Source organism: Callithrix jacchus, chromosome 2 (assembly GCF_049354715.1).
Source record: "Callithrix jacchus isolate 240 chromosome 2, calJac240_pri, whole genome shotgun sequence".
Classification (NCBI taxonomy): domain Eukaryota; kingdom Metazoa; phylum Chordata; class Mammalia; order Primates; family Cebidae; genus Callithrix; species Callithrix jacchus.
Window position 1 is genome coordinate 153,787,530 of NC_133503.1, and position 13,287 is coordinate 153,800,816.

Sequence of the window (13,287 nt, forward strand, 5' to 3'; positions counted from 1 at the left end):
CCATGTTGGCTGGAGTAGTCTCGATCTCTTGACCTTGTGATCCGCCTGCCTCGGCCTCCCAAAGAGCTGGGATTACAGGTGTGAGCCACCACGCCCAGCCAGAATCTTCTAATGTTGGGCCTTTCCATCTAATTTGATTTAGGAATTTGTTGTTAGCCATGAGCAAATATGCTGCTCACTACCATCTCTGTAAATAAAGTAGCTGTCTTTTTGATACCAGGCAAAGTTGCTTATTTAAGTTGGATTCATCCTTGGCCAATATTTTACTGATCAAATCAGATGCTAAGTATTTACTGATGAGTGCCTAACTTTCAAAAATTTCAAAGAACTTTTCCTTCTAAAATGCTCTTATTTTACCTTACATTACCCTTTTCTTTTACCTTATAATAGCCTTCATTGCTAAATATACATGACATTTACATACATAAAAATCATAACTTTACATATTTCGTTTGGATCATTACAGTAACTTATAGGCCCTGTTACTCCCCAGTACAGGCAAGTAATCCAAGGCAGAGAGAGAAATTAAGCAATCTGCCCAAAGTCACACAGCTATATAAGTGGCAGAATAGTGATTAGAAGCGAGATCTTGTAGCTGGGCAAGGTGGCTCACACCTGTTGTCCCAGCACTGTGGGTGGCCGAGGCAGGAGGATCATCTGAGGTCAGGCGTTCAAGACCAGGCTGGCCAACGTGGCAAAACCTCGCCTCTACTAAAAATACAAAAATTAGCAGGGTATGGTGGCACATGCCTGTAATCCCAGCTACTCAGGAGGCTGAGGTATGCCTGTAATCCCAGCTACTCAGGAGGCTGAGGCATGCCTATAATCCCAGCTACTCAGGAGGCTGAGGCATGCCTGTAATCCTAGCTACTCAGGAGGCCAAGGCATGCCTGTTATCCCAGCTACTCCGGAGGTTGCAGTGAGCCAAGATCATACCATTGCACTCGAGCCTGGGTGACAGAGCAAAATTTCATCTAAAAAAAAAAATCCCCAAACCATCATTTTCCTGTTCCAGAAAAATCATTCAAATTTCATAGTGTGGTATACCCCGGGCAAAGCCTTCTTTCTGAATTTATTCATCGAGCCAGTACATCTATACAGGCAATTTGTGGAAAGTGCCCACCAACTCAGTACTTTGTACTAAACCAGTTAGAGTTGTTGGAAGTTAGGGTTGTTAATTTATTTTTCATTTTTCTTGGTCCCTTTTGGTAATCACCTGGTTTAACATAGGTGTTATTTCTTCCAGCAAACACTGAATTCCATGTTCTCATCTTCCTGGAATTGAGCCAATATAAATAGATTGCTGTGGCTCCAGCTTATTATTCTTTTCAGCTCTACCAGAGCAGAACTCGGCACTCAATCTCATTTCAGAAAACTCCACCATGGTGAGAAATATGAACAAGCTCCTCAACTTGTGATGGAGTTATGTCCCAGTAAACCCATTGTAAGCTGAAAATATTGTTGTCAATTTTTAAAATTTTTTTATTTTATTTTTTGGAACAGGTCTCACTCTGTCACCCAGGCTGGAGTGCAGTGGTGTGATCATGGCTCATTATAGCAACTTCCCAGGCTCAAGTGATTCCCCAACCACAGCCTCCCAAAAAGGTAGCTGGGACTGCAGGTGTGTACCACTACACCTGCAGCTGCAGGCTACTTTTTTATATTTTTAGTAGAGATGAGGTTTCACTGTGTTGCCCAGGCTGGTCTTAAACTCCTAGGCTCAAGCAATCCTCCTTCCTCGGCCTCCCAAAGTGCTGGAATTACAAGCATGAGCCACTACGCCTGGTCCAAAACTGTATTTAACACACTTTACCTACCAAACATCATAGCTTATCCTAGCCTAGCTTTAATGTGCTCAGAACACTAGTAATAGCCTACAGCTGAACAAAATTATCTAGCACAAGGCCTACATTATAACAAAGTGTTGAATATTTCATGTAATTTATTAATACTGTACTGAAAGTGAAAAACAGAATGGTTATATGGGCACTCGAAGGACAGTTTCTACTGAATGTGTATTGTTTTCATATCATGGTAAAGTTGAAAAATCTTAAGTTGAATGATCGTAAGTGAAGGACCTTCTGTAATGCCTTCCAGATTGACAGAAAGACAATCATAACCATTCATTTTACTTTTGCCTCTACTTTTTGAAATTTACAAATGCATATCTCTAAGCACACACATCCTGGCATTTTAAAGGTAATCTTTTGAAAACAACCTTTTGGAATCCCCCGTAGGTTTAAATGGGGTAACTAAGAAGGAACATATTTTACCTTAGCATAAAATATAATGCCCAAGTCAAGACTTAAATTAATAAAGAAACATGAGAGCACCTCTCACATGTAGTAGTGAGACTCTCTGATGGTCTTTGAGGGAAAAATAATATTTTGAAATCAGAGAATTTTGTTAGAATCACATATTTTCTAGACATTGACAAAGAAATGTAAATACTAATGGATGAAGACCATCAACAAACTGTATGTTTCAATAGAAATTATAGTCTTTGTTTTTTTCTAATTATTTTTTTCTTATTTTTTTGTTTTATTTATTTATTTATTTTTTTATAATCAGTCTCCTTAGAGACTGTCAAAAATTGCCAATGTCGACTGTATTGCAAGTCATCACAGCAGGGTATTGGGCAAAGTTTTCAATTAGCAATGATCGTGCCTCAGATAAACCTCATTGGCTACGATACTGCTACTGTTTGCTTTGAAACTACAGTCTTTCAAAGCAAATGCCTTCCTAGTCTCACCCCTGCTTCAGTCTAACCCCGGTTTGTTTTTTGTTTCTTTTTTTTTTGGACAGCTGAATGAGTTCCAAGACATCCCTAGAGGTCAACACTGAGAAGTCAGTTAATCAATTTTATCAAAAGCTGAAGAGTTTCCAGTCATCGTGTCACATCAGCAAATTGTCACTAGAGAGACAAAGGTAGTTTTCACATTGATGTGAGAAAAACAGGAAATAACATGTTGATGATTAAACCCCTAGTAAAATGTTTATTAATGGTGAATGGTAAACCACCTTGCCATTGCTAGTGTCTACATACTGGGGAAAATGAGAGCAAAAGAAAGACTCCCAGTTCCCTTCAAAGGATGAGGTACAGTCTAACTGGCTGACATGAAAGATAGGGAACAGAAGGTGGGAGGAGGATGGAGGAGACTGCAAATGACCCTGCATGAACAGTGAATCCAAGTACTGAACCCAGATACACACAGACGACCATGAGCAACATCTCTGGTGTGCTGAAAGTGAACCTGGGCCAAAGACCGAACAGTGAAGGAAGGAAATTATCTCCATTGCTTCTATTCTTATGACATAAAAGTACTTCCAAAGGCTTTTTTTTTATTATGTATTTTTTAAAGAGACAGGTTTTCACCATGTTGTTCAGGCTGGTCTCGAACTCCTGACCTCAGGTGATCCTCCCACCTTGGCCTCCCAAAGTGCTGGGATTACAGGCGTGAGCTACCATGCCTGGCCCAAAAGGCTTTTAAGAGAAGCTAATTACACTTACTTACTACTTAGACACTAAAAAAAACAAAAAACAAAAAACAAAAAAACAGGTTATGAGGAAGCAAAGCCACATCTTAGAGCCCAGAGAATTATCCTCTGCAATGGGCAAGCCAAGGTCTGGCCTCAGCCTTGGAAGGATGAGCTCCATTTCCCTTGACTAACACTTCAGACATTGCTCACAGATCTCCTAGGACGGGGGGGTCCTCAAACCACAGGCCACAGAGCAGTACCAGCCGTGGCCTGTTAGGAACTAGGCCACATAGCAGGAGGTAAGCAGTAGGCAAGTCGGGGAAGCTTCATCTGTATTTACAGGTGCTCCCCATCACTCGCATTACTGCCTGAGCTCTGCCTCCTGTCAGATCAGTGGCGGCACTAGATTATCACTGGATCCCAAACCCTACTGTGAGCTGCGCATGTGAGGGATCTAGGTTGTGCACTCCCTATGAGAATCTAATGCTCAATGATCTGTCACTGTTTCCCATCACCCTGAGATGGGACTGTCTAGTTGAAAAACAAGCTCAGGGCTCCCACTGATTCTACACTATGGTGAGTATGTAATAACCATAGAAATAAAGTACACAATAAATGTAATGTGCTTGAATCATCCTGAAACCATCGCCCCTGACTCACACCCCATCCGTGGACAAATTATCTTCCACAAAACCAGTCCCTGGTGCCAGGAAGATTGGGGACTGCTGTAATATATGTATGTGTGATTCAGCTGCACCCAGAAATGTGATTTCCCCTCAGAGCTCAACATGAGTTTGGACGATTACTGCTTCTCCCTGTTACCTTTTGAGCCTATTAAAAGCTGACCCTTCAGTTTAGCCAGTTTTTCTATTCTAGGTAGGTAGCCTGGTCTTAATGAAGACAGCACTGTCTGTGGCTTCATGCCTGCTCTTGTTATCATTCCCCGCACCCTATAAATACTCAGGAAATATGCATGTGCCCCCTTAAACCCCCGTTGTCACTAAGAAATAAACACCAACTCTTAGAAAGGAGTCCAAGTCAGGAAGGAAGTGGACATGACAGTGTCTTTCCTTCCACCAGCTCTTCCAGAATTAGGGGGATGAACAAGGGTTTGACAACAAGGCAAAATATTGTGCAGAAATGGACATATATGGGTCTGAATTACTTGGGTATTTCTATAACCAATCACTGTTCCTTGGTAAGAAGTAAGGTTAGTGTAAATCACATCGCCTAAGAACTTAGACATCACTCAGATAAGCAGGAAGGCCTCTTAGAAACTCAGTCCTAATGTCAAGAGGAAATTATCTCCTCTTGTGTCACCTATTCTTTGACCTTGGCTTATCTTGCTCTGGACCAGCAATAGCTGATCATGATGAATTTATGCATTCATTCATTCTTCCAACAAATATTTATTGACTGCTTGCATTGTGGTAGGTTCTATGGAAAAAAGAACACGTGGAGTAGAAAGGAGATAAATTTATAAATAATAAGGATTTTCATAAACATATGAAAAAATCATTATCTAAGCTATATATCCTCTGTTTGGCTCTTTTTTATTTTTTGAGACAGGGTGTCACTTTGTCACCCAAGCTGGAGTGCAGTGCAGTGGCGCAATCTCAGCTCACTGCAACCTCCACCTCCCAGGTTCAAGTGATTCTCATGCCTTAAGCCTCCTGAATAGCTGGGGCTACAGGCGGGCACCACTATGCCTGGCTAATTGTTTGCATTTTTAGTAGAAATGGGGTTTTGTCATGTTGGACAGGCTGGTTTTGAACTCCTGACCTCAAGTGATTCGCCCGTCTCAGCCTCCCAAAGTGCTAGGATTATAGGCATGAGTTACTGTGCTCAGCCTTAATATTAAGTCTCAAAATTGTTTCTCTGCTTTCATTTTTCCATTCGAAGTTACAGGAGTCCCAGAATCACAGTCTCAGAGGCTTCAAAAGAAGGCTGTAGACATGAACACACTTGAATAAAAATTGAAATGATCGGGCCACGCGAGGTGGCTCAAGCCTGTAATCCCAGCACTTTGGGAGGCCGAGGCAGGTGGATCACGAGGTCAAGAGATTGAGACCATCCTGGTCAACATGGTGAAACCCCGTATCTACTAAAAAAAATACAAAAAATTAGCTGGGCATGGTGGCGCATGCCTATAATCCCAGCTACTTAGGAGGCTGAGGCAGGAGAATTGCTTGAACCCAGGAGGCGGAGGTTGTGGTGAGCTGAGATCGCGCCATTGCACTCCAGCCTGGGTAACAAGAGCAAAACTCCGTTTCAAAAAAAATGAAATGATCATCTGAACTGTTAACACTGCACCTCTCCAAGACCCTGAAGCTTAGAGCCAAAGAGTCTTTTGGTAGTTTCTACAAGTTCAGTCTGAGAAAATCTGGACTACTTTTTTTGATTTGCTGGTTGTTTTGTTCATTTGTTTTTGGAGACAAGGTCTCACTCTGTTGTTCCAGGCTGGAGTGCACTGGAGTGACCATAGCTCACTGCAGCCTCAAACTCGTGGGCTCAATCAATCCTCCCCCTTGAGCCTCCTAAGTAGCTGGACTACAGGCATGTGCCACCACACCCAGGTAATTTATTTTTATTTTTATTTTTATTTTTAGTAGAGATGAGATTTCACTATGCTGCCCAAGCTTGTCTTGAATTCCTGAACTCAATCAATCCTCCCACCTTGGCCTCCCAAAGTGTTAGAATTACAGGCATGAACCACTGCGCCCAACCTGGACTGGTTCTTATAAAGCAGTTAATTTTATTGGTTAGGCAAAAAAGAAACCTTAATATATCTGGCAAAGCTGCCCTGGTCTCGTAAGTGTTGGTATCACTGGCTATTTCTTTCTCATAATGATACTTCATGTTAATTTGGCCTCATTTCTTCATCAATAGGTCTATTTGGGAAAGATCTGACTTATGTGACTGTAGGAAGCGGGGAAGCAAATGGGAGATTTTGAAAGCCAATTCTTTCACGAGCCAGTCCCCTACCCAGTCAGGGCCATTCTCAGCCCAACTCAGGAGCATAGATGACAGTTTCTCAGGGTGGAGGGGCAGGAGGATCAGGACCCAACAATTTTCCTTTATGGTAATTGCCCCAGCAGAAAGTAGAGAGGCACAGAGTTTTAATGGATTATCCACTGCTCATTCTCCCTTCACTCAAATCTTTTAACACAACTGCTTACAAAAAGCAAAACAAACTGATTTTTATGTTTCCTTTTTTTTTTAACCACTTACCCAGCCTGTGGGTGTGCTCATGAACTCTGGAACAGGGAGAAGGAAAGAAAGAGGCCAGGAAGACCAGCCAACTTTCTTTTTGTTTTTTTGTTGCTTTTGAAAAAAAAAAATCTCACTCTGTTGCCAAGCTGCAGTATGACCATGGCTCACCGCAACCTCCGCCTCCCAGGTTCAAGTGATTCTCCTGCCTCAGCCTCCCAAGTAGCTGGGACTACAGGTGTGCTCTACTACACCCTGCTAATTTTTGTATTTTTAGTAGAGAATGGGTTTCACCATTTTGGCTGGGCTGGTCTCAAACCCCTGACCTCAGGTGATCCACTCGACTTTGCCTCCCAAAATGCTGGGATTACAGGCATAAGCCACCTTGTCCAGTTGACCAACCAACTTTCGAAGCCATTTCCTAACAATTATGAATTGGCCACATGTAACATAAATTCAAATGTGTGCAAATACAAAGACACTGAGCATGAGGTAAAGATAGTTGCTCTGGTACTGTGTTTGCAGCGTAATGCTGATTCTTCTCATAAAAGCACAGAAGAGCAAGTAGTTTCTCAATTGTGTTGTATCTTCAACATTTAATTTGTTCTTTTCCTTTCTTTTTTTATTTGTTTGTTTTGGGACAACGTCTCACTCCATTGTCCTGGCTGGAGTGCTGTGGCACGATCAAAGCTCACTGCAGTCTCTGCCTCCCAGGCTCAGGTGATCCTCCCACCTCAGCCTCCCGAGTAACTGGGACTCCAGGAATGTACCACCACACCCAGCTAACTTTTGTATTTTTTCTAGAGACAGGATTTTGTCATGTTGTCCAGGCTGATCTCAAACTGAGCGCAAGCGATCCACCTGTCTCACCCTACCAAAGTGCTAGGATTACAGGTGTGAGCCACCATGCCCAGCCATTTTCAACATTTAAAAGTCAACTTTACAAACTATTTTAAAATCAGAATGAATAAAGTGTAATGCTTTGTTCTGATTTTTCGTTACTTCAAAACTTAACTAACATGAACATATAAGTAATTGCCTTTTTTCAATTAAACTTGATCGGGAGAATGTGTCTTCTCAACAATTTTCTTTTTCTTTTTTTCTATTTTTGAGATGGAGCAGCTCAGTTGCCCAGGCTGGAGTGCAATGGTGCAATCTCAGCTCACTGCCACCTCTGCCTCCCAAGTTCCAGTAATTCTCCTACCTGTAATCCCAGGTATGTGCCACCATGCCAGGTTAATTTTGTATTTTTAGTAGAGTTGGGGTTTTACCATGTTGGCCAGGCTGGTCTCAAACTCCTGACCTCAGGAAATCTGCCCACCTCAGCCTCCCAAAGTGCTGAGATTGAGCCGAGATTACAGGCGTGAGTCACCACACCCAGCCTCAAGAATTTTCAAGAGAAAAATGAATAATCTGGTGAATCAGAACGACCATTGAGGTCCTGAAGTCATGCATTTTCATGAATTATGCTAGCTCTTCCAATATTGCTAGTGTCCTTTCTTATCTTTCTTTTTTTCACAGCTAGATTTCATCTTGAACTAATGTCCTTTCTTTTGTTTTTTCTGTTTTCTTTTTAATTTTTTTAGAGACAAGATGTCACTCTGTCATCCAGGCTGGAGTGCAGTGGCACAATCATAGCTCACCGCAGCCTCAACCTCCGGGGCTCAAGTGATCCTCCCCTCCCATCTCAGCCCCCTGGACTAGAGATGCACTCCACCAAGCCCCACTAATTCTTCTTCTTCTTTTTTTTTTTTTAAAGTAGAGACGGAGTCTTGCTATAGTTTCTTTTCTAATGCAAAGAAAAATATTTGGCTTTTGTTTTGTTTTGATAGGGAGTTTGGCTCTTATTGCCCAGGCTGTAGTGCAATGGTTCAATCTTGGCTCACCGCAACCTACACCTCTGGGGTTCCAGTGATTCTCCTGCCTCAGCCTCCTGAGTAGTTGGGATTACAGGCATGCGTCATCACGCCCAGCTAATTTTGTATTTTTAGTAGAGATGGGGTTTCTCCATGTTGATCAGGCTGGTCTTGAACTCCCAACCTTAGGTGATCCAAAGTGCTGGGATTACAGGCATGAGACACCGAATCCTGCTGAAAAATATTTGTTAATGATGACCTTAATCCTTTAATCAAAAATACCTTCAAATGTAGTGGTGGAGAATATCAGAAGAAACTAGTTGAGTTGGCTTTAATGAATCTGTTCCCTTGTCCTAATTTTTCTTCTGCTGCTAACTCTCCTTTCTTCAAGTAAAGACTAATTTTTTTAAGCAAGCAAGTTGTGAACATCTATTATGTGTACTGTTCCAGGGAGCTACAGTTATGAATAACAGAATGCCTACTCTCGGCCAGGCACAATGGTTCACACCTGTAATACCACTTTGCGAGGCTGAGGTTGGCGGATCGCCTGAGGTCAAGGAGTTCGAGACCAGCCTGGCTAACATGGTGAAACCCTGTCTCTACTAAAAATACAAATATTAGCTGGGCATGGTGGCAGGCACCTATAATCCTAGCTACTGGAGAGACTGAGGCAGGAGAATCGCTTGAACCCGGGAAGTGAGGTGGAGGCTGCAGTGGGCCAAGATCGTGCCATTGCACTTTAGCCTGGGCAGAAACAGTGAGACTTTGTCTCAAATAAAAAATCTACTCTCATAAAGCGCTCTGTCTATGGGGATGTGCCAACCAAAATTCTCCAGATTGCACAGATAAAACAATTACAGAAACTGTTAAGTATCTTAGGTTCTATTTTCTGAGTGTCTGGTCAGTATCCCAGAGACTCAGTAAAACCTGCCTCTCAATTACTGGGGTTGCTGCTGCTAAGAGCCCTGATTTTCCTAGGTTTTATTCCCTGTGAGAATTGATACAATGTAAGGGGGGGAGAATAGAAAAGCAGAGGGAAACACTCCATTTCATTTAGAGAGATTCTCTAAATGAGCAATAAGAACAAAGTTTCATTAACAGGAAATTTTTAGGAGGTATTTGATAGAGGAGAGAGAAATGGAGGCGCAGGGTGGGGCCTAAGACAGGAAGACTTTCACAGCCAGAGGGTGTATGAGGGAGGAGAAAGAAACAAAATCGGGAATGGAACCAGACACTTACACCTGCAGTAAAGAGAACAGGAAAGAAAAGAAGCAGATGGAGGACCCTGAACATAAAAAAACAAGGTTTTAAGGTCAGGCGTGGTGGCTCACGCCTGTAATCCCAACACTTTGGGAGGTTGAGGTGGGTGGATCACTTGAGCCCAGACCACTTTGAGACTAGCCTGGGTAACATGATGAAACCCTGTCTCTACAAAAATACAAAAAATCATCTGAGTGTGGTGGTGCACACCTGTGGTCCCAGCTACTCGGGAGGCTGAGATGGGAGGATCACTTGAGACCAGGAAGTGGGGGCTGCAATGAGCTGTGATGGCACCACTGCACTCCAGCTTAATTGACAGAGTGAGACCCTGTCTCAAAAAAAAAAGGAGGGGGGGTTTAGTTGAAGTCATAAATAAGGGAAAGGAGGAATAATAACAGCTGAGGTTCTGCGCTGCAGGGCTTAGTCTAAGGGCTTCACATTCACCCCAAATAGCTAGTGTTTCTCAGGTGCTCACTATGTGCAGCCACGGCTCTAAGTTCAGGACTTACAGGAGTCTTCTTTAACCCTCGCAGCAACACTTCGGGTAAGTAACATTATCGTGCCCAGTTTACAAAGAAGGTCCCATGATGAGGAAGTGTCTGGGCCAGGATTCCAGACCAAGCAGTCCAGCTCTAGACCCTAGACTCGTCATCCCTGTGTATACTGCTTCACCCAGGTAGGTGGGCTGCCAGCAGGACAGAGCTCACCAAAACCATGGGTTCCTCCTCTTCTTGGTCAGCACATGGCAGAACTTTACATTGAGGCAAGGCACGGGCTGATTCTTTTCTTGTTTTTGTCTTTTGAGTTTTTTTGAGACAGGGTTGTTGCAGTGGCGTGATCTGGTTTCAATGCAGCCTCCTTTTCTCAGGCTTAAGTGATTCTCCCACTTCAGTCTCCCAAGTAGCTGGGACTACAGGCGTGAGCCACCAACACCTGCTAATTTTTGTATGTTTAGTAGAAATGAGGTTTTGCCATGTTGCACAGGCTGGTCTCCAACTTCTGAGCTCAAAGCGATCTGGCAGGGACTGAATCTGAATGTGAGTCTCTGTGATGTGCCTGGCTTCCCTAAAACCTCTGACAGCATCGTTCACAAGCTGTCTCTTGGGAGGTCAGATGCAGAGGACTGAGTAGAGGACTCTGAGGCCCCCAAAGATGGTAGAAACACTAAGCATAAGCCGTCTGAGTCCAGTTGCAAAGCAACCAATTGGACTTTAACGTTTTCAAGAAGTAACTATCTAGTATTAAACCAGTAAGAGTTTTAAAGTATTACAGGCCATGTCGTGGCTTGTGCCTGAAATCCCAGCACTTTGGGAGACCGAGGTGGGTGGATCACCTGAGGTCAGGAGTTCGAGATCAGCCTGGCCAACATGGTAAAAACTCATCTTTACTAAAAAAAAACACAAAAATTAGTCGGGCATAGTGGCACAAGCCTGTAGTCCCAGCTACTCGGGAGGCTGAGGCAGGAGAATTGCTTGAACCCAGGAGGCGGAGGTTGCAGTGAGCCAAGATCACGCCACTGCACTTCAGCCGGAGAGACAAGAGCGAGACTCCATCTCAAAAAATAAAATAAAATAAAAGTTATTGCAGTAGTTACTACTTCTGATTAATACAATGGCCGGGGTCAATAATGATTCTATTAAAAGATGATTTTAATCAGTATGCTTTAGAGCAAGAAATTAGGACTGGAATTACGACGGGAGATAACTAGAACACCGTGAGAATAAACAGACAGGCATCGTTCCATTGATTCAGTCATTGCATCACCTCGCATTCTAAGGGAAGAAAGTTTTTATCACAATCTCTTTTTTATTCTAGAAAAGCTCCTTGTCATCTGTAAGTGTGAAGGAGAATCTCAGCAAAACATCAGAGTGGTTATTGGCTTTGTTGTAGAGCTGACGCCTCTTTGGAATTCTTAGAGACAAGCAAGCTGGGCTAGTGAGGGAGGAATCTACCGTCTTGGGGGCTGAGGAGGCATGTTAGCCAGGGATGGTCAACAACAGTGTGTCTCCTGGTGGAGACAACCTGAAACTGTCAGGGGGGATCCCCAAGACTTAGGCAGGGATCTCTGTGTTCCAGCCATCTTTTCCTTCCGTCTCCCAGCTGCAGAGAGGTCAGTGAGAGGCTGAGTTGTGTTCCATCCACGCATTTTGCCTGGGGGATTTCTCCAGGCCAAGTTCCACACACTCCTCACTGCTCTCAGTGTTTGCCTAAATATCCAAGGCCCTGACACACTTTCAGCTCCAGACAATTGCCTCTTTGATGTTTGAACCACTGAGTCACTGCTGTTACTCAGGGTTGTGACCATTGGGAACACAAGAGGAGAAAGGGTGGGGAAAGGGGACCTATAAGGACCTTTGCTGCCCCATCAACCACAGAATGCTTGCCAGGCTGTACTGGGAGATGTCCCTCTCTTCCCACATCCGGCCGGCCACTGTAATAACACACATGGAAATGGCTTATGAGCGGTAGGAGAGAGGCAATTTGATACTATTAAATGGAGAACTCAGAAGAAAAGGAGAAGACGAATGGGGTGCGGCTATTGCCTACTCTGTTTTCCTGCCTAGAGGTGCTTGAAAGATCCTTCTGATTCACCTCTGCCACGGGGGTGGGACAAAAACCAAGGTATCCAGAGCCAAGGCTCCATGAAAACACTGGCATCTGAGAAGCCTGCAAGCCTAAATCCCTTGACAGGGTTGGACCTAAATGTTCTCTGAAGGTGAATAGAAATGATCTTGTCTAAAACAAGGGCAATCTTTGAACTCTCTTTAGCTTCCTAGGCTTGGCTCTTGGTCAAGCACTGCAGTTATTTAGGCTGGCAGGGACCCCAGTCTAATTTTTCTTTTAAAAGCAATCACTCTTTTATGTCCTGCAGGAGCAATGAGCCAGCTAGTATCCTGAGTGCCTTCCCTGAGCCAGAGAATTCTTGATTCTTGACTGTTTTTTTTTGTTTGTTTTATTTTTTAAGAGACAGTGTCTCTCTCTGTCCCCCAGGCTGGGTGCCTCACTGCAGCCTTGAACTCCTGAGCTCAAGGGATCCTCCTACCTCAGTTTCCAGAGTAGTTGCAATTATAGGTACATGCCACCACACCTGCCTCTTGACTCTGTTTTAAGATACTCTAATGTCAGGCCGGGAGTGGTGGCTCACGCCTGTAATCCCAGCACTTTGGGAGGCCGAGGTGGGTGGATCACTAGGTCAAGAGATCGAGACCATCTTGGTCAACATGGTGAACCCCGTCTCTACTAGAAATACAAAAAATTAGCTGGGCATGGTCGCGCGTGCCTGTAATCCCAGCTCCTCAGGAGGCTGAGGCAGGAGAATTGCCTGAACCCAGGAGGTGGAGGTTGCGGTGAGCCGAGATCGCACCATTGCACTCCAGCCTGGGTAACAAGAGCAAAACTCCGTATCAAAAAAAAAAAAAAAAAAAATACTCTAATGTCTAGCCCTAGTGTCTAGTATGATTTCTTTCAAGGTCTTCTGTGA

The 13,287-nt window shown here is 43.7% G+C and overlaps 1 non-coding gene across 1 annotated transcript; it reads right to left on the reverse strand.

Moving 5' to 3' along the window:
• Nucleotides 1–2,571: 2,571 nt before the first annotated feature.
• Nucleotides 2,572–2,709, reverse strand: LOC118151751 (U4 spliceosomal RNA). The gene has a single exon (XR_004740167.1). It is a non-coding gene; the product is annotated as a U4 spliceosomal RNA (small nuclear RNA).
• Between the last annotated feature and the right edge of the window lie 10,578 nt (nt 2,710–13,287).